Source organism: Lepidochelys kempii, chromosome 9 (genome assembly GCF_965140265.1).
Source record: "Lepidochelys kempii isolate rLepKem1 chromosome 9, rLepKem1.hap2, whole genome shotgun sequence".
In the NCBI taxonomy this organism is placed as follows: domain Eukaryota; kingdom Metazoa; phylum Chordata; order Testudines; family Cheloniidae; genus Lepidochelys; species Lepidochelys kempii.
The window spans coordinates 60,204,210-60,229,727 of NC_133264.1; the positions used below are offsets into that span (position 1 = coordinate 60,204,210).

The following is a 25,518-nucleotide window of genomic DNA, read 5'->3' on the forward strand; positions in this document are numbered from 1 at the left end:
GACCTATGCTGAGTTCACATGTTCTGCCTGAGGGAGTTTCCCATTGTTAGGTGTCAGTTGTTCTGCCCTTGGGGTCCTGTTGTCTTTCCAGGTCCTCCATTGATATGATCAGCTTCAGCCAGTCCTGAATGACCCACTCCTACCTCCCCAGACAGTTGCATGATCCCGGCACCTCAAGTCTTCTGCTCTGCCCCAGGAGTATTGGTGCGCACTGCCTGGGTAGCAATCCCTAGTCAGGCAAGTCACTGCCATGCATGCTATTCATACAGATATTACAGAAAATTCGTACTCTGGCTCAGCGATACCCTCCATCGTTTGGCACCAAATAGCATTCGGAATGTGGCCAATGCTACACGTTATTTCTTATTTGTGAGAATCTTCTCCAGTTTTGCTCTTTAGTGCTAATAAACGATGGCCACATAAACACAACCCTATACCGGAAACCTACAGACCGCTATTCCTACCTACATGCCTCCAGCTTTCACCCTGACCATACCACACAATCCATTGTCTACAGCCAAGCTCTGCGATACAACCGCATTTGCTCCAACCCCTCAGACAGAGACAAACACCTACAAGATCTCTATCAAGCATTCTTACAACTACAATACCCACCTGCGGAAGTGAAGAAACAGACTGATAGAGCTAGAAGAGTTCCCAGAAGTCACCTACTACAGGACAGGCCTAACAAAGAAAATAACAGAACGCCACTAGCCGTCACCTTCAACCCCCAACTAAAACCCCTCCAACGCATTATTAAGGATCTACAACCTATCCTGAAGGATGACCCAACACACTCACAAATCTTGGGAGACAGGCCAGTCCTTGCCTACAGACAGCCCCCCATCCTGAAGCAAATACTCACCAGCAACCACATACCACGCAGCAGAACCACTAACCCAGGAACCTATCCTTGCAACAAAGCCCGTTGCCAACTGTGCCCACATATCTATTCAGGGGACACCATCACAGGGCCTAATAACATCAGCCACACTATCAGAGGCTCGTTCACCTGCACATCCACCAATGTGATATATGCCATCATGTGTCAGCAATGCCCCTCTGCCATGTACATTGGTCAAACTGGACAGTCTCTACATAAAAGACTAAATGGACACAAATCAGATGTCAAAAATTATAACATTCATAAACCAGTCGGAGAACACTTCAATCTCTCTGGTCACACGATTACAGACATGAAAGTTGTGATATTACAACAAAAAAACTTCAAAACCAGACTCCAGCGAGAGACTGTTGAATTGGAATTCATTTGCAAATTGGATACAATTAACTTAGGCTTGAATAGAGACTGGGAGTGGCTAAGTCATTATGCAAGGTAACCTATTTCCCCTTGTTTTTTCCTAACCCCCCCCCCCCCCCGGCTCCTCAGACGTTCTTGTTAAACCCTGGATTTCTACTGGAAATGGCCCACCTTGATTATCATACACATTGTAAGGAGAGTGATCACTTTAGATAAAAAGAAAAGGAGTACTTGTGGCACCTTAGAGACTAACCAATTTATTTGAGCATAAGCTTTCGTGAGCTACAGCTCACTTCATCGGATGCATAACTGTGGACTAACCAATTTATTTAAGCATAAGCTTTCGTGAGCTACAGCTCACTTCATCAGATGCATACTGTGGGTCCACAGTATGCATCCGATGAAGTGAGCTGTAGCTCACGAAAGCTTATGCTCAAATAAATTGGTTAGTCTCTAAGGTGACACAAGTACTCCTTTTCTTTTTGTGAATACAGACTAACACGGCTGTTACTCTGAAACCTGTCACTTTAGATAAGCTATTATCAACAGGAGAGTGGGTTTGTGTGTGGGGGGCGGGGGGAGAAAACCTGGATTTGTACTGGAAATGGCCCAACTTGATTATCATACACATTGTAAGGAGAGTGATCACTTTAGATAAGCTATTACCAGCAGGAGAGTGGGGTGGGGGGAGAGAAAACCTTTTGTAGTGGTAAACACCCATTTTTTCATGCTTTGTGTGTATAAAAATATGTTCTATACTTTCCACAGTATGCATCCGATGAAGTGAGCTGTAGCTCACGAAAGCTTATGCTCAAATAAATTGGTTAGTCTCTAAGGTGCCACAAGTACTCCTTTTCTTTTTGCGAATACAGACTAACACGGCTGCTACTCTGAAACCAGTGTAACATTGTAACATCATCACCGGAAGGAGCTGTTATTATCTGTGTAGTATGTGAAACACCTACTCCAAAGGGACTCTCATGGCCTGTCTGTTAATGCACTTTTTACTCCCCACCTGCTAAAGTTATATGTGAATCTGGGTGCCTCCTCACTGCTCTTATCCCCAGGGTTCAGCTGTCTCAGACAAATTAATGTTTGAAAGGCCACAGATGGTATCTGGCTTGGGGAGGGGAATGGCACAGATTTGAATGATAGATTGTTGTAGTCCGATCCGCCCAGCTAATTTCCTCAGGGGGTTTATAACACTGCTATGTTAATATGATAATGATAATGTTAATGTTGAAGGGCCATCTTAGACCCACACAGCAGATCAGTTAAAAATTGAAAACTCTGCAATACACTTAACCTTAAGTTTGCTGGGTATTCCAGTGGTTTCTGTATAATAGAGAGATATGTGGTGCCTGAATTAACTCTGACACTAAGACTAGCATGGGTTCATTAATATAACTAGATCTTACTATCAGTACTGGTGCTCCAGCCTTTTAGATGTTAAATGTTGCTGCCCTTCTGTGACAGTGGCCTCACGGAGTTCCATAGTCGTTGTGTATGAACTGATTTTCTCTCTCAAATTTGCTCTGGTTGTAAGTAAAAGGATGTTCTCCAACTGCCAGCCCTTCAAACTCACCCTAGCATTTGACAGTCAGCTTGAGCTCTTTCCATCTTGTGCATCATCCCAGAGAATAAAGGGGACTGAAGGCCCAATTCTAGCCCCAGTGATTGCACAGGTGTGACTGTCCTGCAGGTTATGCTGCTTGGGAGGATCTGTGTGACAGAGCCCAGCTTGATTTTCAGATCCCAGAGGGAGTTTGCAGGGATGGTACTTGTAAAAGGGGGGCGGGGTTTCTTTGCAACCTGAGCTAATGTGGAAAGGAAACGAGTGATACCCAGTGGACAGGGAACCTCACGATGCTATTTATAGAGTCACTTTTCAGGGGAGAACCAACGTTTCATGACAAGTCTCCGAGAGGGTGCCTACAGAGGAGCTGGGGTGTAATTCCCAGCTCAGGTAGACATGCATGCATTAGCTGTGCTTGAGGTAGTGCCTAAAAAATAGCAGAATGGCTGCAGCAGCTTAGGCTAGCCACCCAGACAATCCCTCCTGACCACCCCTCCACACACACACACACTGCATACGCACTCAGGTAGCCCATGCCACCGCAGCCGCACTGCTATTTTTAGGTGTTAGCTCAAGCAGCACTAATGTGTGTATGCCTACATGAGCTGTGAACTACACCTCCCAGCTCCAGTGTAGACTCTCCCCTGTTTGTGCCTCTTGTCAGCTGCCAGTGCCATGGACATTCTAACTCACTGTGGCGCAAGGACGGCAGTCACAAATAGCCTGAGCTCCATTGTAGGTTTGATTGTGCACAGTTGAGTGGGAGTCTGGCAGCTGGAGTTACGTCCTTAGTCTGGGAAAGTACGACAGAGGCCCCAAAAGGCTGGGGACTGTTCAAATCCCATTCTGCACCCAACGACAGTCAGATCACATGATGCAGGTTACAAATAATACTGGAAAAAGGACGATGTTTCCCTGTATGTTTAGAGGGGAAGCTGGGCTGGTGATAAAAACGTTTCACTTCTGAACACTGTAATGACTATCACTGGTCAGCCTAGCTACTCTCTAGGCTAACGAAATGTAAATAAATGCTAAGCTGTTTGTGGCTCCAGCAGTTTTCTCTCGTAATTCGGAAGCAATGTTGGGAACCAAGCAGCTGGAGCATTATAGAGACGACCAACGGTGCTACCCAATCAAAGGTAACCAAGTACCAATATGCAGTGCATTTCCAAAAGCAAATGAAAACCAACCTCTTTGATCAGCCCCCAACTGCAAATATTTGTAAAATCTGCAGGAAAAAAATCAAAAAGTGGGGGGAGGAGAGGAAAGAGGAGATGAGTAGCAAACTGCAGATAAGTAAAACATTAAAAACTGACAATCAGGAAATAGTTTGACTGATAAATTTCCATTTCCTTTTCCATATGTTCTGGGGTGTTTGTTCTGACTCTGGTGAATGACCCTACTTAGATGGGATGGGCCACATCACCGCATCAGATGGCCTGATAGCAGCAGCATGCAGCAATCTAAAGAGCAGATGCCCCATCTCTGAGCAGTGAAAGCCCAAAGAGATGGGGATATTAAGGAAGCAGCTCATGCTGCTCCTGAACCCAACTCCCCAAGGTCACAGTCTTGAGAGTTCAGTGCTGAAGAACTGCTAACCTTTCACAACAGCAGCTCGGGTGCCTGGATTGGCTTGATATTTTGTTCAGTTGGGTATCAATGCAAATATTTTGAATAGGTTTAAATCAGAACCCAGTAGAACAAAGCCAGAACTCTGGGCCTAGTTCTGATCTTGGGTGGAGGGAGGGGTTGTCCCTGCTGAAACTCCACCTGCTTTCCTGATCCTCACTGCCATGTGTTCAGAAGACACCTTCCTGGCTCCTTGGCTCTCTGAAACTGGTTGTATTGCAGGTTTTGGTTACAGTGTTGGCTTTTGTTGACTGACCCGCTGAGCAGCCGTGTTTTATACAGGCCAAAAATATTGGCGGTCCAGAAGGAAATAACCTGTGCACTTGTCAGTGTCAGAGCAAGAAGAGGGAGTGTTGTGAGCAGGTTCTCCTGTACAATATAGCCTTTAGGTCTGGCAGATACTGAGGAGACAGAGAACTGTAAAGTTCAACAGAATGTTGGAACATAGAGAAAGAAAGTAGCCCATTCCCTATCTCACACCCCACCTCTGTTCAGTGCACACTCAGCCCTCTGCCAGTGAAGGATCTTCACAAGTTGGAGAAATGGGCAAAGATTAGTAGAAGGAGTTTAATTGGAATGAATGCCCAGGTGGGTCACATGGCAAGGGAGAATCTGGTGCATGGGGGAGATTAGGAAATATCTGTATAATACAGTATAGTAATGCACCAGCTGGCTACTTACTGGGCACTGTGTTACCAATTGAACAGCAAGGTGGAGGGCTCCATGACCTCCAAAGGCAAGTTCTACCTAGGTCAGAGAGGCACCAAGGTCAGAAGGGAGGAGGAGCAGCAGGCCAGAGCAGAGCAGAAGGCCTGACAGCAGGTAGCCTGGGGGCTGGGCCTGGAAGGCTTGAGAACAGAGCCGAGACATGAGCAGGAAGTCAGCGGTAGCCACAGCAGGACATAGAGCGAGACAACTGTACAGAAGGGTTACTTCTTATATCTCTGGTGTGCACTTCCCCTAGGGCTGGGTGGGGAATTGTTGGGGTTTTGTTACCATTAATGAAGTTGTCAAGGATGTTTGTACCTTGTATTTCTGGTGGCCCTAGGAGCGGGCTCCTCTCAGTTATGTCGTGTGCAGGTGTCCAGGGGAGCCCCCCAAGGGCTAGAGCCTGGAAAGCCTAGTGCTGGGTGCACCTGGGTGCTGCTACGCTGTGTCCTGGTGTCACCCCATTGGCTGTGGGGCCTGGGTGCTGTAGGCTGTATTGCGGTGCTCCCCACTTGCTGCAATGCCTGGGTGCTGCTCTGTTGGCCAGGGTACTTGAGTCGAGCTTTATTTGCAGGCTGGGTTTTGTCTTGTTTTAATATATCATGGCTGCAATCTTTGGTTGGTTCTGAAATGTGGTAGAGGGAACCTCTGTCTCCAAACGAGCACCATGCACCTCTCAGGAACTAATAATCCCAAAGGAGGCATCTCTCTAATGCACGGCGTAACCTGGGCTTTGCTCATCTAAGCTGTTTGCCACTCAAATGCTTGTCTAGTCTTTTTTTAATACAGCAAGTCCTTTCCTTTCTTGTTCCTTTTCTCCTTTTGATAATTTTCCTGATGAGACTGGGCATAAAATGAACCATCCATCAGCCCATTAAGTCCCAGCAGGAGAGTCACTGCCTTGTGCAAATATCCATTTGAAGTTTTGTCCACCCTGCTGTTAGCCAGAATGAGCCTGCATGTCTCACTCAGCACAGGCCTTGATGGTTTGGTTCCCATAATGATGAATGAAGGTGTGCATTACAGATTGGCAGGAGAGATGCATGGCCTGTCGGCGGAACAAATGGATTAATTAGCCCATGCTGGCATTCATCACTCCCTCCCCCAACTCCCAGTAACCAAGTGACACAGTTGTATTGGCATTGGGGTGTAGGGAGGAGAGAGACATAGTCCAAGTGCTCTGGGATCGGATAGCACAATGCACAGAGCAGGAAGAGATCAGCTGTGTGAGGAGGAGGGCAATGCAGGGCACAGAGGCAGCAGGACATGTGGTTGCTGTGAAACTGAAATAGGCCATATCAGGGCTACTCTGTCTTAGGTACACAAAGGCAGAGTACCTGTCCAGGAGCCATTATTTTGGAAGGAGTGTTTGACTGTCTGGAGTTCCACTTTGTTTGTGTGGCAAAAAATGCAGATTCAGATCAATTGCAACATGTGAGACAGATGTACTGGGTGCCAACTGGCAAAGGGTTCACTCTCCTTTACAAGAAACTCCTGTCTCAGACCAGACCAACTCACTACACCTAAGACATCGCTTTCATCTATTTATCCATAAAGGGTAGCACATGAGGTCTCTACTGAAAGCTTGTAACTTACTGTAGTGCCCCTCTCCACCTGGTTACCTCCTTTACTGCCGATTTCCTTATGGGTTTTGATGGACAGGCCTGGATTCTTCTGGATCCCGCCTTTAGCTCAGCAGGGAGTAACTTCCTTATTTTCTTCCCATATGAATTTATTTGGTGGTGCCTCCACCCTCCTCGTTCCTTCCTGGAAGGGTCACCAGGGCAGCTGGGGAGGAAAATTCTGACCACAGGATAACCCCCACTTACTTGCCAGAGAGTTGGAGACTCCCAAGAAATAACACAAACACACACAATATATTCAACACAGTCATTATATTAAACAGGAAGTGAATATAACATAGCAGGGTAAAAACTACTCTCAGGGTCACTAATGCCCATGCTGATAAAACCCATGAATTTCCCCGGTCACGTTACCTAATATAGCAAATGTAGAATTAGTGTCCCTCTGGTACGTGCACTTTGTAGGGGCCCTTGATGGCCTGTGACCACAATAACTTCTGTGCAGCAGTTAGTGATGTGGTCAGTCCCTCCACAGGTTTAATAGGCAGCAGGCAATAAAATCCCCAAACCCTCATCCCTGGCTTGAGGACACAGTTCAGGGATCCGGGGATCTCCCAAACAATCTCCCAGACTATCTAGCTGAAGGATGGTGACTCACAACCCGGCGAACGATCCTCAGGTTCAGAGGTGGCTCTGGGCTCCTCAGTCACTGCAGAGGGGCTGATCTCTCCTTGCAGTGGTCAGGCTGCTTCTGGTTCCAGGATTTCCCCTCCCCACAAAGCAGCGCAGGGCTCAGGGTGCAGGTTACAAAACTCTACTAAAATCCTAGTGTTAGTCTCTCACCCTGCGCTCAGACGTAGCCAGAGCAGAGCTGCAGGGCTATTTCCCGAACAAAGCTTTACAAACTAGGAGTCGCCTTGGAGAGGGAGAGGCCCAAGCTGAGGGATGTTGCTGCCAGGCCCCCAGAGGCCGGTTCTCAGGGGGACCCTGCAGGCAACCTGGGCCTCACCAGCCCCCACAGCCAGCCTTGCCCTTTCCCTGGCTGGCCCCAGCTCCTCCAGACTGACTTCTCCCCTCTCCAGGGCTCCTGTTGGGCACTTGGGCAGGCTAGCTCTTCTTCCCTGTCTTTCCGTTCTCAGTCATTTGACTCTGCCCCCGCCTTTCTCTCAGACACTGCACCTCTCCAGAGTGGGCGCCATGTTACTCTCCTCGTGCCAACAAGGCCCTGTTCTAAACAGAGTCTAAACAGAGCCCTGTTCTAAACAGAGAGTTCTAAACAGCTCTCCCCCTGGGCTACCCAGCAGACTCTGAGTCTGCCCTTCACCTCTTCCTTCCAGGGACAGTGCCCCTCCCTGAGCTACCAGCACACAGAGACCCAGGAGCCGAGGTGAGCTCCTTGGGGGTTACACTCTCCCTGGGTGAAAGCTCTTGTGGTCCTTGTCAAGACTCCTTTCTCCGACAACACAAATATGCAAGCTCCTTTTCCTCAGGTCATAGTAAACGTTGTAAAACTGACAGTGTTATTGTCCAGCAAGCAGGTATGGGCATGTCAGAATACAACAATAATTTAAAAACAACCTTACATTGCTGTGCAATTTACATTAGTAACCCACTCTTACTATATTGAAATAAACAACTTCTTAATAGACTTGGAGTCTCCAGGGGGAACTATCAGGCAAAAACAATAATAGACCACCCACACCCATCTATGTACTACGTGCAAAGGAATTGGAACATCATAAGTGAGCATCTGTAGAGTTTCTCACTCTCTTTCTGAATGTTGAAGTATAGAAGCTTCTTCGGTGTCAGGGTTTTCAACAGTAATGAGTGCAGAACAATCCATGATTTCCCCGTTCTGCATCCTCTGTAGGTGGAACTATACTAGCTTTTGGACCACTTGCTTCTTGGGGCCAGCAAATGCTGCAAAAGAATGAACTTTGAGGTGAGAATCTGCTTGATTAGATAGGAGAGGTGACTATTAACAACAGCCTAGTTCACATTTTGTTATTTAGTTTTGTATTTTACCATTCGTTTCCATCACTGACACTTATTTCTGTTTGAATCTCTGCTCTTTCTTAAATACATTTCCTTTTGTTTTACTATAACTGAACTCAAGTGCTATGAGAGACCTCTGTCCTGTATCTGAGGTAGAACTGGTAAACTGGGGTGCACTGTCCTTTGGGAACAGCGGATCTGGGTTTTCTTGAATACCCAGTGCTCAGGAGCTGGACACCACAGGAGACTCGGGGGTTGGGTGCATCTGTTGTCAACCTGGAGGGCGAAGGCAGGGCTGGGGTAGCCCAGAGGAGAGTGCTTGGGGGACTGACAGGCTGGTGGTAGTCGCGCACTAACAGCCAGCTGGCACAGGCTCCACTCCCTCGTGCTGGAGGCAGGTGGCAACAGGATTCATAGAATATCAGAGTTGGAAGGGACCTCAGGAGGTCATCTAGTCCAACCCCCTGCTCAAAGCAGGACCAATCCCCAATTTTTGCCCCGATCCCTAAATGGCCCCCTCAAGGATTGAGCTCACAACCCTGGGTTTAGCAGGCCAATGCTCAAACCACTGAGCTATCCCTTCCTGGGTTACTCAGCCCTGAGAGAAGCAGCACAGAACACTTAGTGAAGTCATGTCAATTTGCCAAATTGTTTTGGTCAAAGAAAAATCTAAAAGAATCCAAACAGTTTGAAATGTGCTGGTTTGACATTGTCTGAACAAAATGTTTTGATTTTTCAATTCAAATGACTTTGTTTTAAAATGTCCTTCAATTTTATTTTCAAAAAACTAAAGAAGGTTTTTAAAAGTGCTTGAAATTAAAACTAAACATTTCATTCCAAGCCAAAAGGTGCTGCTTTTTTTTTTTTTTAACTTTTCAATTTCCAAAAAAAAATTGAAAAAATGTGTGGAGTTTTTTGGGTCAACCCAAAACTAATTTTTAAAAAAATTCCTGGCAAACCAAAAGAGTTGGCTCTACTCACCTGTACTACTCTGGACTCTCCCCATGCCCTGGCTTGCTGCTTTCTGCCCCCTCCTTATTCCACTCTACCTCACTCTTGCCCTAACTACATTGTTTTGAGTGTGTAATATCAGACTGTACATTGAGGTCAAAGGTTGCAGAGTTGGAACCAGGCTTAATTTGGGTGTGATCTGTACCTAAATGCATCATTTTAAACCTACGTATTACATTTCCTGTTCTTCCTCTGAGTTCCATGTCTAAATCAAATTGAGATGATTCCACAGAACAGCTTCATCCCCCTGAACTTACTCCCTCCTACTTCAATATTTTCTGCCATGCTCTGCCCCCCTTACTCCTGGTAAATAGTACCTTACTCCGTGAATAGACCTTTTAAAATCAGTTGGACCCCTCTGAAATCACTGGGACTGTGCATGGAGGAAGTTGCAACTCTGCTTGAACAGGAGTGGAAGAATTTGGTCATTAAAAACTGATCTTCCTGCTTCCACAAAAATGACGCAGCTTTCACTGCAGCTGTCTGCTTCCCAGCTATTAACCAATTCTTCCCCCCTTCATAACTTATTACCTCACTCCTAGTTAGAGACTTTATGCAATAATCCATCATGTGCAACTTGGGCAAAAGCTTTCTGAAAACATTAAGCATATTGCTTCCCCTCAGTCTACACCCAGAGCAATTTCACTGAAAACAGACAAGTGTCAGGGTTACTTGAAGTGATTTATCTTTCATGCGTTCATGCTGACTCGTTACATCGTTAAATAACGCCCTTGCTCTTCCAAATGTTTCCTTATAATAGCAAATGCCCTTGCAGAGACGTTTCCTGCCCAGACACATGTTCCAGCCTTTCTTCTGGAGCCTCATTGCAGCTGTGCTGATTTACACCAGCTGGGCATCTGACCCTTTGACCTCAAAACACCTGTGACAATTTTAATCTGGCCCAATCTGAATACTAGAAAACAGCCAGTGTGGTTCCAATAGTCAGCGTTCTCCCCAAACTCAATATGAACTTCAGCTCTTTAATCCCCAGTCTCATACCTCACCTGTAGCGGTAACCCATGGTTACCCACTGGCTATCTTTATCTGAGACACATTCTTGCTTATTGATGTTTCAGGTAAGGAAACCTTGTCCCTCAGTACTAGTCAAACACCTATCACCTTGGGCATATACTTAGCATCATTCTTATCAAATCTAGATGGGAATGAACATTTAGGGCTTGTCTACACTGGCACTTTACAGCGCTGCAACTTTCTCACTCAGAGGTGTGAAAAAACAACTCCCGAGTGCAGCAAGTTTCTCTCCCAGTGCTCTGCTGCAATTGCACAAGCCACGTTAAAGCGGTGCCGTGGCAACTTTAACGTTGCCAGTGTAGACTAGCCCTTAGTGCTACCAGTTCTCACTCAGTAACTTTACATCATAAAAATAGTTATAACAATTATTATAAATATTGCTGGGTTTGCTGCTCTTTTAAGCGCTGACCCGGCAAAGCACTTCAGTGCGTGCTTAGCTTTAAGGATCTGACTGGTCAATGGCATTGCTCACATGAGACTGACTTCAATGTGTCCATTGGTTCAGCTTTCAGCCCTTCAGTCTCATATTGTTTATCATAACAACCTTAGCCTGGTTGAATAGTTAAGTGATGGGACATGATTATTTTAGTGGGACATCTTGGACTTGGGAAATGAGCGAGGCGGAGTCCCAGCACAGCGCAGCTACCTGCATTTTACTCATCATCGAGGAGCAAACACGGAATCATCAGTTGTCCAAACCTTCTGCTGGGGACTGGGGGGCAGTTCTGAGTTGGGAACAGTCGTGACTTTAGCTCTTGACACTGGCAATACAGAGGAGCACCATGCTGAACGCTGCTGGAATTCCAGCCCTGCTTCCCCATTGGGAAAGGGGTTGGAGTTACATGTTGATTATAGCTGTTAGTGGCTTTCTCCTGTTAGGGGCCCCTCCCCTGGTTCTTGTCATGCAGACAGAAAGCAGAAGACCAGAAGTCCAAAGTGCAGGCAATGTGATGTTTTATTTGGGTTAATCAAGCAAGCATATCCATAGCTCTGCACGCTAGTAGAGTTTTTTTCCCAGTGCCCCAGTTTCCCCTTCCTCAGCAGGTATAATTATACCTGTAGGGCACGCCAGTGGTCCACCCCATACAATTTATGGTCATGTTCTGTTTTGGAGGGTCTTGGGTCTGGGGGCTTCAGTACCACCTCTTTTGTATCCCATGGGAGGGGTAAAGAGTGAGGTGGTGCTTCAGTCAGGGTCAGGCATTTCTTTGGCTTTTAGTGTTTCTTATACCTTCCCTCACCCATCTCCTGGCTCCTCCTAACTGCTTGCTTGACCTTATCTCGGTCTTATGTCCTTCAAGTGTACACTTGTATATTACACTCCCACTCTACCTAGCAACTCTTTAGCTCTATCTCTCATCTCCCCCCCCCCCCCCCACATCTGCTTGTGGGCAGATGTACCACACAGCATCTTTGTTCACACATATTAATAAGAATATAAAAATAGCAAAAGTCAAATGGGCAAACAAGATTCAAAATTCTATCTCAGGAAAATATACAGGCCTGAATACTACATCATCATCACTAACACTCCTAACAATAGCTCTTAAAGCTGTAGGCCTGGGTTTCCTTTTCAATTCTCCCTCCGCCCCCACCCCGCTCTCCTGAACACCTATGATTTGATAAGTGGGTTTGTTGTCTTAATTATTTAAAAATCCAGCAGCTGCCATTGTAAATTCTCAGCAGGATCTGCCCAGCGCTGCTGCTGCTGCAGCCCTTGGCATTGTCAGTGGAACTAAGACTTGACTCCAGGGACACGTCTCCTGCAGTCGCAGCGCCAGTTGCACGGTACTAGTCAGGAGGGTAACACCTGCTGCCTGCCCAGCGTGTGCCCACCACAGGGGCTTTGCTAATGGCCTTGTCACCATTTGAGTTGATGGGCAGTCCAGTATCACAGCCTTGATTCCATGTTATTGTTCGTTTCTTTGTCCCATACATGGTACTTTCCCCGGTTTACTTCCCTCTGCTGAATGTGACCCATGCCTATTCACGTCTGGTCTGTTGGGCTTCCTTGAAGTTGTGCTAAGAATTTCAAGGCTCCATTTTAAAATTAGCGATGTGGTCTGTGCAGAGAGACTGCTCAGACTTCCACCCAGCTCTCCCTGGGAGCCCCCACACTGCGATAGCACAGACCTCAGGACTAGAGATGGGCATTGTTTTTCCAGTCAATAGTCAATTTACTGAAAAATGCATTTTTCATGGCACCAAAACTAACTGTGAATTCGGGTTGATTTCGGCTGGGGAAAAAATGGGGAAAAATAATTAGAAAAAATCAAAATGGTTCATTTTGAAACAAAACATTTCAACTTTAGTTTCAAAATTTAATTAATTGGGGGGAAAAGTGATGAAAACACCCCAGAATGGGTTGCAACTCAGGGGTGCATATGGGTGGGTGGCAGGTGTCATGATCAGTACGGCAATATTCTCAAACACAGTCGTCAAAATTGCCCTCTCAAAATTTCATTTGGCCGGGGGGGGTTAGGGGGGAGGAGGTGAGAGATCTTGTGCATATAAATATTACCTAAAAGCCAGAGCACAGGAGAGTCCTTCCTCCCAAAATCACCTCCTCCTATGCATTGTTTGCAGTGTCGTCATAACTGAGTTGGTGCGAGGATTTTAGAGTGTCTCATTTCATGACATCAGAGTTATTGTTCTGGGTAATAGTGCACTGGAACTGTCCTGGGTGCTGTGTGGCTCAGAACATACGTCTGCCTATGCTGGCTCTAGGCTTGTGTGTTGGAGTTGTATCTGGTGTATTTTTTCCTGTGGTTGAAGGTCAGGGTGCACCTTTCCCATTGGCACTGGGGCCTACTTGATTATTCACCCTGCATAGATCATTAGAACTGATGTGTTTCCAGACAGTTCTGCAGGAGAATGCCATTCAGCCAACATATCACTCTGTTGATTCCCTGATGGGCCTTAGTGATCTTCTGTCCCTTCCTACCAACACAGTGGCCTCTCTCCCACCTGCACTGGTTTATGGTCTAGGACAGAGGAAGTGAGATAGTGTGCTAGTGGCACAAGTAGGATGCCATGTTCGGGGGACTGTAGCATAGAGAATACTCAAAGTCTTTGCTGCCTGCAAAGCTGAGGCTAAGACAGGTTCCTCCACATGTACCACCGGGCCGGTGAAGTCCTGAGCAACAGGCACCTTCTGGGAGATGGATAATCAGCAGGCTTGGAAAGATTCAATTTCTGTTGTTAATCACTGGTAAACATTGATTTCAGCTCTCACACAGAAATTGATAAAAAAATGTCCATTGATGATAATGGAATGGGGAGGTACCAGGGTGAGGACAATGCCAGGGCAGAATGGAATGGGGTGGGGTGGAATCTCTGCTCTGCCCAGCAAGTGCAGCCTCCCCCGCGCCTAGTGCCCACAAGGATCTGGTACCTGGGCTCCTTAGCCACACAGGGAGTCTCTTATAGCCCCACTGTGATTGGCACCTTGGCTATGCAGGGAGCCTCCTGCAGCTCCGCTGTCACCAGACCCTGGTTCCTCATTCACCGGCCAGGAGTGCCAGGGGCACCCTGCCACCCCTGAACCGTTCAGCAACAGAGTAGCCTCCCGTGCAGCGAGGCGCTCATCTGCCACATTGCAGTCCTGCAGGAACCAGACACTTCCTTGGTGAAGTTGGCTATGCAGCCAGACCATGGCACTCAGCAGGAGCAGCAGTGATCATGTGACAAAGGGCTACACAGGCCGCCAAGCAGTGCTGTAGCTGAAGATTAACCGTGCAGGCAAATCATAGTGCTGAGCATTTGAACAGCGTCATTTGAAATTAAAAGAAAGTCAAGCAAAGGGAACCCAACTTTTGACAGAAGCTGGATGGGAAGAATGAGAAAAACAAAATAAGAAGCTGCAGATTTCCACATCGTCTGGTACATGCGACCACTTTAAGGTGATTCCTGTCAATGCTGGCTGTGCTTCGAGCTTTTCATTAGCTCTGCTTCACAAACATGCACCGGCAGCATACACTTTGCCATTGTGTCAGCATCTGGAAAACAAGTATCTGCCTGAAGCTTTTGCTCACCACTAAGCTGCAATTAAGGATCTTTTGGGTGATGAGAAATTATCTTTAGTACTTGATGAAACCCCAGAATTTGCTGGACAGCCAGCAGTTAACGTGCTTGCGGTGTTCTGCAGTGACAAAAATAAATCAATAAATACTGTTCTAGTAAAATTGTCTGTTCTTCAGTGCAGCATGGGAGTCATTTCAGTTTGGATTCAAGATGTGTTGTGAGAGTACAGCTAAACGTGGGAAAACTGTGTCCATCAACTGTGACTCTGTGAGGCGCATGTGATGGTTAGTAAAGGACTTGAAAGATCTGTATCCACATTCTGTATTCACATTGCTGCACATTCCATGTGTTCCTCATCTTTTGTATGTAGCCATTGGTCATGCAATCAAAACAATGAGTTCCATTGTGGCAATGAATGTGTGGTACATTTTCCAGTGATCTTTAAACATGCCAACAGGCAAATGTGAGCACTTTTTAAAGTCTGTGCAAGCAGCAACGTGACCCCATTGGGGTGCATGTGTCCCCTTGGGTTGTGCCATTGTGCTGGATTTCTTGGCTCAAGGCAGCAAAATTCTTTCATGCACATTGGGACAGTGTGACAGACTTTTTCATTAAAGAAGTGGATGCAGTCACTTCAAAGAAGACAATAAAGTTATGCCAGATGGAAACCAATGAGAATGTATTACAAGTTATCTTTTTTGTATGTGTGTATTTTGGGGGGAAATCCATGGGGTTCATTTCCACATGGAGATAAATGCATCCTGATACATCAGCTGCTTAACTGCAATTTACAAGTTGCCACTGATGTGGACAATGCCTTAAAAGAAATGGAACTCAAGTCAATGGGCTCCAAAAGGCCATTCTTTTAACCTGCATGCATGCTTTCACATCAGAATTTCAAAGCAAACTGAAGGCAACCATATCCCACAATGTCCCCGATGGCATATTGGATCCTGTGGATTGGGATCTCTTTTGCTAACTCTAAAGTACTTGATACATTTATCAAGGCTAAGATGTCACACAATGTTAGCAGCCATGGAAATATTCTGCATGTTTTCCCTTAAAAGGCAGAAGAGTGGAGGCATGATTTTGACTTGTACATGGAGCGTGAAGTGCCCTGTGATGACAGCATAACCGCACTTGAATACTGGAAAAGTGAAACCCAGTCATTGCCTGTCATGTCTAGTGTGGCATTATGTGTACTTGCAGTGCCACTCACTTTGGTGTCTGTGGAAAGATCATTGTCCTTTCAGAAAAGTTCAAGACAAATGTTGCATGTTCCTCTACGAAGACGAACTTGGGCCACTCAACATTTTGTTCTACAATAAAGACATATGCTCAAATTCTGAGGGCTTTCAAAATCTGATCGGCTGGTTCTAACAAATAATTATGCATTCCAGTACCTGTAACAAAAAGTCTGAGCTTTCTTAATTTTTATTTATTTATTTTTGCTCGAACCTTGTAGCTGTTGGAACTGAAGACTTTAATAGGCAAAATCCAGCGTTTTAGTGTTTTGAATTAGGCTTGTAATTTGGTTCTTACAAATGAATAGTAAAAACAGGTCTGATTTGTTGATTTAAGAATGTTTACTTTGAAAATTTGGCCTGAAATGTTGACGACATTTTTTTTAACAGTTTATAAAGCTTTAACTTTTTAAATCTTAACATTCTCATTCAGTTATTGTCGCACCCACCCTTATGTCTGGCAACTGTGAAAATTAAAATTGATAAAATTAAAAAGATGCTTAAAACGCATAATTTCACACAGATGAGAAAATTTAAATTGATAAAAATCTTAAAAATCAATATCGATATTGTTTGTCAATATTATAACTATATATAAAAAATTGACTCCTGTCTGTCCTAATAATCAGTAAATTGGGAATGTCTCCACTCAGGTACCAAGCTGAATTTTCTCACAGTGAGTCTTTGTGGATGCTTTTGACAGGTTGCAGAGTAGCAGCCATGTTAGTCTGTATCCACAAAAAGAAAAGGAGGACTTGTGGCACCTTAGAGACTAACCAATTTATTTGAGCATAAGCTTTCGTGAGCTACAGCTCACTTCATTGGATGCCGATGAAGAGAGCTGTAGCTCACGGAAGCTTATGCTCAAATAAATTGGTTAGTCTCTAAGGTGCCACAAGTCCTCCTTTTCTTTTTGTGGATGCTGTCACTCAGTTCTGGACTGTCCTGTCAGCCTCTGGGCTGGCCGGGTAACATCTGAAGGGGTCCAGAACTGAGTCTTGTCTGCTTGCATTCCACTGGGGTTACACACTGTGGTTGTGGAATGCTATGGGAGTTTCAGGTGACACTGCCCCAGGTGGGCCCTTACTCTTCCTGGAAGGTGACAACCTCGGGGGAAGTGCTGGCCCCCTCCTGGTGAGGATTGCTGAGGCCACTCTTCAGCTAGGTAGGGCCAGCTATCCTGAAGAAGGCTATATAGCATGGCGCTGTTGAAGAAGCTATTGTTTGGCATTGACAGTAGGGCTTGGTGAAAATATTCTTTGTAAACTGTTTTTTAAGGAAACATTGAGTTTTGGATTAAATGAAAATTTTCAGAAAAAGAGTCTGCTGTCCATGAAAACCATTGATGTTTTAATGAAAAAATGAAATATTTTGGCCAAAATCAGAAATAGTTTGGCTTTTTAATTTCTGCCAAAAAATTGAAAATATACATGAATACGAGAAAATTTCATTGACACTTTTTGCCAAAAGTGCAGCAAGCCGTTCTCCAACCAGTTCTAGTTGAGGAGGCTGCCATACCTTAGTCCGCCTTCCCCTTGTTAGTACAGGGAGCTGAGAGGGTTGTGCCAGGACAGGTCTAGCTAATATTTCCCTCACCCAACTCAGTCTAGCCTCAGGCCTAGGTATGGCAGGGGCACTGTGGAGTGGCCCCATTCCTGTCTCTTTGACAGGTCCCTGAAGGTTGTTTCGAGTGATGGCTTGTTTAATCCATGGGCTCTCTCAGACGGGATGTTCCTGAGTCCATCCTATCACCTCATCTGGTCACTGTACATATGAGGCCCTCTGGCCAGCTGGGAGTTTACAGTGCTTCCATTATGCTGATGGCACTCAGTTCGGAGACTCCATCTCATCTGCTGTGGTTGGTGCAAGGAGATGACTTGCTCGTTTTCTGAATGAGGTCAGTGCTGGGATGTAGGCCAGTGGGAAGGGTGAGATGAGATTGAGGGAGCTGTTGGTAGGTTGTGGGAAACAACTGGAAGATATGGCAAGATGATATCTGCACCTGCCACTTGTCCCACAGGTTCACAGTTTGGGTGTCGGGTTAGATCTTCAGGTGCAGGTAGATGCACAGGTGACATCTGCACTCGTCCTGCTGTTTTTATCTGAGCTTGAAAAGGGCGACCTTTTCTTCAGCTGCAAGGACCTTGCTAGCTTGATTCAGGCCTATAGATTCAGTAGTGTTCTCTGTTTGCCAGAAGCTGGGAGTGGATGACAGTGGATGGATCACCGAATAATTGCCCTATTCTGTTCATTCCCTCTGAAGCACCTGGCATTGCCACTGTCAGAAGACAGGACACTGGGATAGATGAACCATTGGTCTGACCCAGTATGGCCATTCTTATTTTCTTAAGTGAGGTAACATCTTGGGACCATTCAGAAGTTTAAACTAGGGCTGTCAAGTGATTAAAAAAATTAACCGCAATTAATCGCACTGATAAACAATAATAGAATACCATTTATTTAAATATTTTTGAATGTTTTCTACATTTTCAAATATATTGATTTCAATTACAACACAGAATACAAAGTGTACAGTGCTCACTTTATATTTACTTTTATTACAAATATTTGCATTGTAAAAAACAAAAGAAATAGTATTTTTCAGTTCACCTAATACAATTACTGTAGTGCAATCTCTTTACCATGAAAGTTGACCTTACAAATGTAGACTTTTATATATAAAAAATAACTGCATTCAAAAATAAAACAGTGTAAAACTTTAGAGCCTACAAGCCCACTCAGTCCTACTTCTTGTTCAGCCAGTCGCTCAAACAAACAAGTTTGTTTACATTACAGGAGACAATGCTGCCTGTTTGTTGTTTATAGTGTCACCTGAAAGTGAGAACAGACGTTCGCATGGCACTGTTGTAGCCGGCATTGCAAGATATTTACATGCCATACATGCTAAAGATTCATATGTCCCTTCATGCCTCAACCACCATTCCAGAGGACATGCGTCCATGCTGCTGACTAGTTCTGCTCGATAACAATCTAAAGCAGTGTGGCCTGACCCATGTTCATTTTCATCATCTGAGTCAGATGCCACCAGCAGAAGGTCGATTTTCTTTTTTGATGGTTTGGGTTCTGTAGTTTCTGTGTCAGAGCGTTGCTCTTTTAAGACTTCTGAAAGCATGCTCCATACCTCGTCCCTCTCAAATTTTGGAAGGCACTTCAGATTCTTAAACCTTGGGTCGAGTACTGTAGCTATCTTTGGAAATCTCACATTGGTACCTTTTTTGCGTTTTGTCAAATCTGCAGTGAAAGTGTTCTTAAAACGAACAACATGCTGGGTCATCATCTGAGACTGATATAACATGAAACATATGGCAGAATGCGGGTAAAACAGACCAGGAGAGATGCAATTATCCCCCAAGGAGTTGAGTTACAAATTTCATTAATGTATTATTTTTTTAAAGAGTGTCATCAGCATGGAAGCATGTCCTCTGGAATGGTGGCCAAAGCACTAAGGGGCATACGAATGTTTAGCATGTCATACGAATGTTTAGCAAATAAATACCGTGCAATGCCAGCTACAACAGTGCTATGTGAATGCCTGTTCTCACTTTCTGGTGACATTGTAAATAAGAAGCAGGCAGCATTATCTCCTGTAAATGTAAACAAACTTGTCTGTCTGAGCAATTGGCTGAACAAGCAGTAGGACTGAGTGGACTTGTAGGCTCTAAAGTTTTATATTGTTTTGTTTTTGAGTGCAGTTATGTAACAAAAAAAATCTACATTTGTAAGTTACACTTTCACAATAAAGACATGCACTACAGCACTTGTATGAGGTGAATTGAAAAATACTGTTTCTTTTGTTTATCATTTTTACAGTGCATATATTTGTAATCAAAAATAATATAAAGTGAGCACTGTACACTTTGTATTCTATGTTGTAATGGAAATCAATATATTTGAAAATGTAGAAAAACATCCACAAATATTTAATAAATTTCAATTGGTATTCTATTGTTTAACAGTGCAATTAAAACTGCAATTAATCACGATTAATTTTTGTACTCACGATTAATTTTTTTGAGTTAATCAGGTGAGTTAACTGTGATTAATAGTCATCCCTAATTTAAACTAGTGTCAGCTCTCTCCCCCCTTCTATTCAGCAGAAAGCGCTTACACTTCCAGCTAAGTCAGTGTGCGATGGAGTTCACAATGTACCTTTTCACCAGTATGAAGCTGGTTGTCTGGTTATGCAAGAGCCCCAGCTCTCACCCGGTGGGAATGGGTGGCAGTTGTGGTTGGTAGAGATGCTCAAAGCAAGAGTCTCCTCACTTTAAAACAGAGCGGGCTGGCAGCAGGAGCCTTGATGCAGGAATTCACTTCTGCCTTGATCCAGCACTGCTAGGGTCAGTTGGCCTTTGAGTGCATCTCAGAGTGCATCTGTTTCCTGGGGCATGTGTTGAGAGATGCAGTGTGCCATGTATGAGGGTTTTGTTGCTATTTTGTTTGGGGGGCTGCTGTTCTCAGAGCTGGTTGGTTATATTGTTGGACTGTTTGTTTGTCATAGATACCTGTGAAAGTGCAAGGGCTGCTTGGGGTAGGAGCTGTGAAGTGATCCAAAGTGTTGAGGTGACGTGAAGTGCAGTTTCCATCAGTCGCCTGTCGACGTTGCCATGTGAGCATGGCGGTGGTGTCAGGAAGGGCATTAGTGTGCTGTTTAATTGTAAAGCGCTGACAATGTTGACAGTTTGAAAGAGTGACTCAAGTATTCTCCCTGTCAGCTCCAAAGGCTCTGGCTCTTGTTTCTTGTCAGATTTCCGAAGCATGGACAGGGGTTTCAAACTGACAGGATGCTCCGGGGTGGTGGCTCTGACTCAGGAACTGACAAGTGAAAAGCTCTGGGAGCTACTGTCATGTGGGCTTTGGGGAGTTCAGCAAAATACATGTCTCTCTAGTTAAAATAGAAAAATATAACAAAATAATAGTAGGGCAAGAAAACTCACCTGGGAAGGGGACTAATGCTGCGCAGGAATGGGCGTGTGTTGAGCAAAGTCTAGGTATATTTGCTGTGTACCAGTATGCATGCAGATCTGTGTGTGTGTACCTGTGTATGGTTAGACATATGCTGGTGTGGAAGGGAAATAAGGGGGACTCTGAGAATAGGAGTGTGCAAGTCCACATGCATTGGGTGTATGGGTATGTGTGTGCACATGTGCCTGTGTTTGATGAGGACTGTGGGTGTGCTTAAGGGGGCATGTGCATGTGGGCGCACACACTTGAGCATGTGTAATACATAGAAGTGAGAGAAAATATCAACATCCTTGGTCATATTGTCACAAGCTGAGGTGCAGTCAGAGAGATGCATTGATGAGATCACCGTAGAGCTAAAGGAGAAGCTGTCTCTCCCGTCCCTGCCCTGACACAGAGTTGATTACCTGTTTTATTGAAAATGCATCGATGTGACGCCTTTCCGCTGAGCAGTGCTGCGTGGGAAGCGGATGGGGCATGTCAGCGTGGGGCTGAGCTCTGAGAGATGGGGTTAATTACTGTAGGAGGCCTGTTTTAAACACACATACTACCATTGAGAATACCTTCGGAAATATACTTCCCATCATGTGGGTGTGTGTGCAGGTGTGCATGCTCAGGATCTGCTGTGCTCGGAAACATGACAGGGGTTTTGTCCTGCAGGGCGGTGTAACTCTGTCCCATCAGCAGGATGCAGTGTTGTTGTAGCTATGTTGGTCCCAGGATATTAGAGAGACAAGCTTGGTCAGAGGTGAGGGAGGGTGGGGGGCATTGCCCCCCCCCAAAAAAAATTTACAAGCCTCTGGTAGATGTGGAATTTGCCCCCCCCACACACACACACGGCCCCATTGGCCTAACTGGAGTTGCTCCCCCCGGTCCCCCCAATATAGAAGTCAAACTAGGCCTATGGGTTAACTAGTGATGCTAAACAATCTGTTCCACTTTGTATTTAGGCATGACATTTCCCAGACCTGAAGAAGAGCTCTGTGTAAGCTCAAAAGCTTGTCTCTCGCTCCAACAGAAGCTGATCCAATAAAGGATGTTACCTCACCTACCTTGTGTCTCCCATTACCAGTGTCCACTAACTTCCCCTGAAGATGGGCTGGATTTTTCAGGTGTAGAAGTATTTTCAGTGTGGTTGACAATACAGTTCCCATTGTATTGACTCTATGCCCTTTCACATCACTTCTTCAGCCTCTGACGTAAGACCCAGGAGTGCCCAGTCAGATCCAAACATATTCTCTGACTCCAGCAAAGCGTCCGGGGAGCAGAGTGATGACAGTGAGAGTTTTAAAAAAATCTTTTTTCTCTCAAGTACATTTTATTCAAGGGTTTCCTGGATCCCCAAGTGGGAGTGCCATGGGGAGGCAGGCTGGCATGGCTGCAGAATGCAGGGTAGAGTGCAGATGGGAAAGAGGTGACAGGAGCCCACCTGAGACAGCACCCTGGCATGCAGCTCAGTGTATTTCTGACACCTGGCATTAGCTGGTAGCTGTTGGAGGATAAGTCTCTGTCTCTGGGCTCGTACCCTTCCATAGGCCAGGGCAGCCGCAGTAGAGTGCCCACAGGCTTGTTCCCAGACTACGGGACATTCCAGTACTTCTGTGAATAGTGCGACCCCACCCCCGCTGGTGTGACCTCACACGGTGCATATGAGGTCATGCCTCAAGGGGTGCCGTTCTGAAGAGCACACCACCTTGCCCCCACTGGCGTGACTTTGCATGCACCATGCCGCTGGGGGTGGAGCAGCACATTCATCACATTGGTGTCCCATCTGATACCAGTCAAAATCACATTCGTTTTTGTCTCAGTACTGGGTGGGGGCAGACATTACTAAAGCAGGACAGGCCTGCCTCAGCTGTGGGTTCAAAGAGAAAGTTGTGCCCAAAATGTTTTCTCTAATGAGGAGAAAAATGAAAGCAGCCAAGCACCCGTCCTTGGTTGCTCTGGTGATTTCCAGGCGGTCTCTCTCCTTGACCACTCCTGCTAAGTAAGGCACTGCCATGGGGGCATTTTACCAAAGCAGGATGGCTTGGCAGCGGGGGTGGGACGGGGAGCTTTTCCCACCTAGGTCCGTGGTTCCCATGCAGCTGTGGTTAGCAGTGACTGAAAGTTCTTGCTCCCTGATGGCTGCATCGCCTGTAGCAGCATGTTGCACTCAAGCGTTTGATGGGACAATGCCCACATGTGACAAACTGGGGCACTGAGCAGCAGCCTTATGAACAGCCTTGTCAGAGGCCACGTGTAAGCTAACGCCTTCTCATGCTTTCATAAATATAGGGGGAGAGTAGAAGCCATTATGTATGCAGTAGCATAAAATGCCTGCTTAGCTTCTCCCTCAGTCCGGAGAGGGAACAACAGAAGAGAGCAACAACAAATCCTTCCCCCTCCCGGATTTGAAAGTATCTTCTTTCCTCATTGGTCCTTCTTGTCAGGTACCAACTATGTTATTTGAACTGCTTAACCCCTTACAGGTAAAGCAATCCAGTACAGCTGCCAAGGAGGGATTTTATGCTACTGCATACATAAAGGTTTCTACCCTCCCCCTATATTTATGACACATGCTTAGACAGGTCTCTGAGGTCATGGGAGTGGGGGCACATGGGCTAGGGCAGGGTGAGGAAGGCTGCACCCATACTGTGGATAGCGGACTTCAATCTGTAGGCTTGTTAGTTCCCCAGAACCAAATGTACAGTAGCTGCAGCCATCTCAGTATCCTGAGACATCCACGTGCTCTTCAAAGGTGGCCTTGAAAAAGTTAGGGACTGGCACACTTTCCTGGCTAGCTGGGCAGCAAAGGGCAAGAGAAGGTTTTCATCAGAAGACAGTTTGAATCTGTCCTTGAGAATAAAGATGTTTTCATGGAGATTTACCATTCTGGGCATCACGTAGGTGGCTGGTTCCTTGGGTGAGTGCACTTATCACAGCTAGAATTTCTCCACTAAAGAAACATGTGTGTCACCCTGGGGCACTGGAGTGGGTAGAAGAACCATTGCCTCACCCAACACATTGCAGATCTCAACATCATTCCCTAGGAGGCCCTCACCTCAGCACAGTTCTGAGGTGTTTCTGAGAACTTCAACATGACATTTCCCTGAGTATGGACTCTGGGATTTGATCTCATAAGAAAAACTGTTCATTCTGGTTTCATTGCGAACCCCACTGCCGCGAGGTGCCCTCGGTTTTGTCACCATGCTTTGCCGAAGAAAGTCAGAGAGATGATACCAAAGAACCTCCAACATCAGTGCTGTGAATTTTTGGTTTATCAGGTAAAAAGAATGAGGAGTACTTGTGGCACCTTAGAGACTAACAAATTTATTTGGGCATAAGCTTTCATGGGCTAAAACCCACTTCATCGGATGCATGCAGTGGAAAATACAGTAGGAAAATGTATATACACAGAAAACATGAAAAAATGGGTGTTGCCATACCAACTCTAACAAGACTAATCAATGAAGGTGGGCTATTATCAGCAGGAGAAAAAAAAACTTTTGTAGTGATAATCAGGATGGCCCATTTCAAACAGTTGACAAGGTGTGAGTAACGGTAGGGGAAAAATTAGCGTGGGGAAATAGTTTTTACTTTGTGTAATGACCCATCCTCTCCCAGTCTTTATTCAAGCCTAATTTAATGGTGTCCAGTTTGCAAATTAATTCCAGTTCTGCAGTTTCTCGTTGGAGTCTGTTTCTGAAGTTTTTTTGTTGAAGAATTGCGACTTTTAGGTCTGTAATTGAGTGACCAGGGTTAAACAGCCAATAAACACGCTTAAGGAATTCCATGCCAAAAAAGCTGAATTGCTGGAAATTGTTTTCCCTGACAGTACTGGATTTCCTCTTATTTGAACTGTGGCTAGGGAACAATATGACTTCCAAAATGCAGCAAAGACTTTGAAGCAGGGAATGGTGACAAGTTAATTGTTATCTTGCCACTTAGAAATGGGCTTCCTGATATCTGAATGGAGCTTGGTGCAGAGTGGGATTGACTGCTTTTGAGATGTCTGTCATTCTTTGTGCATGCTCGTGTCTGATCATGTTTACAGCTGGTTGAGTTTGCATCTGATTCCAGGTGTCACAGCTTACTTCCCCATCCCATGTTATTGCCACATCTCACCCCCTGGTTGCAGTTACAAAACCATTTGTGACTGAAACTGTAATGCTTTGAGTGCAAGTCTGAGACGCGCACTGACTGAGCTGCTCTAGAGAAGCGTGAGGTTTCCTTGTACTGTGCTGACCTGCTTTCAAAGAGGAGATTCGTTCCTAAATTAGGGCCAACTCAAAAAGGGGGGTTACATGAATATCTTTTGTGTGTGTGTGTGTGCTTAAGTAAAGGGAATAAGGTGAGATTTAAGCCCTCAGAGTTTGAAAATGTGAAAAGTGAAGAGCAGCTGCATCACTTTTGATCACACAAGCCTTTAGAGAAACCAAGAGCCTTTTTCCCAGGGCTTCAGTCTCTCTGTTCTGTAATCTAAATGAACACGGA

At 45.4% G+C, this 25,518-nt stretch overlaps 1 protein-coding gene across 6 annotated transcripts in view; it reads left to right on the plus strand.

Moving 5' to 3' along the window:
• MID2 (midline 2) overlaps positions 1-25,518 on the plus strand; it is a 343,120-nt gene that overhangs the window by 249,689 nt on the left and 67,913 nt on the right. The window lies entirely within an intron of this gene.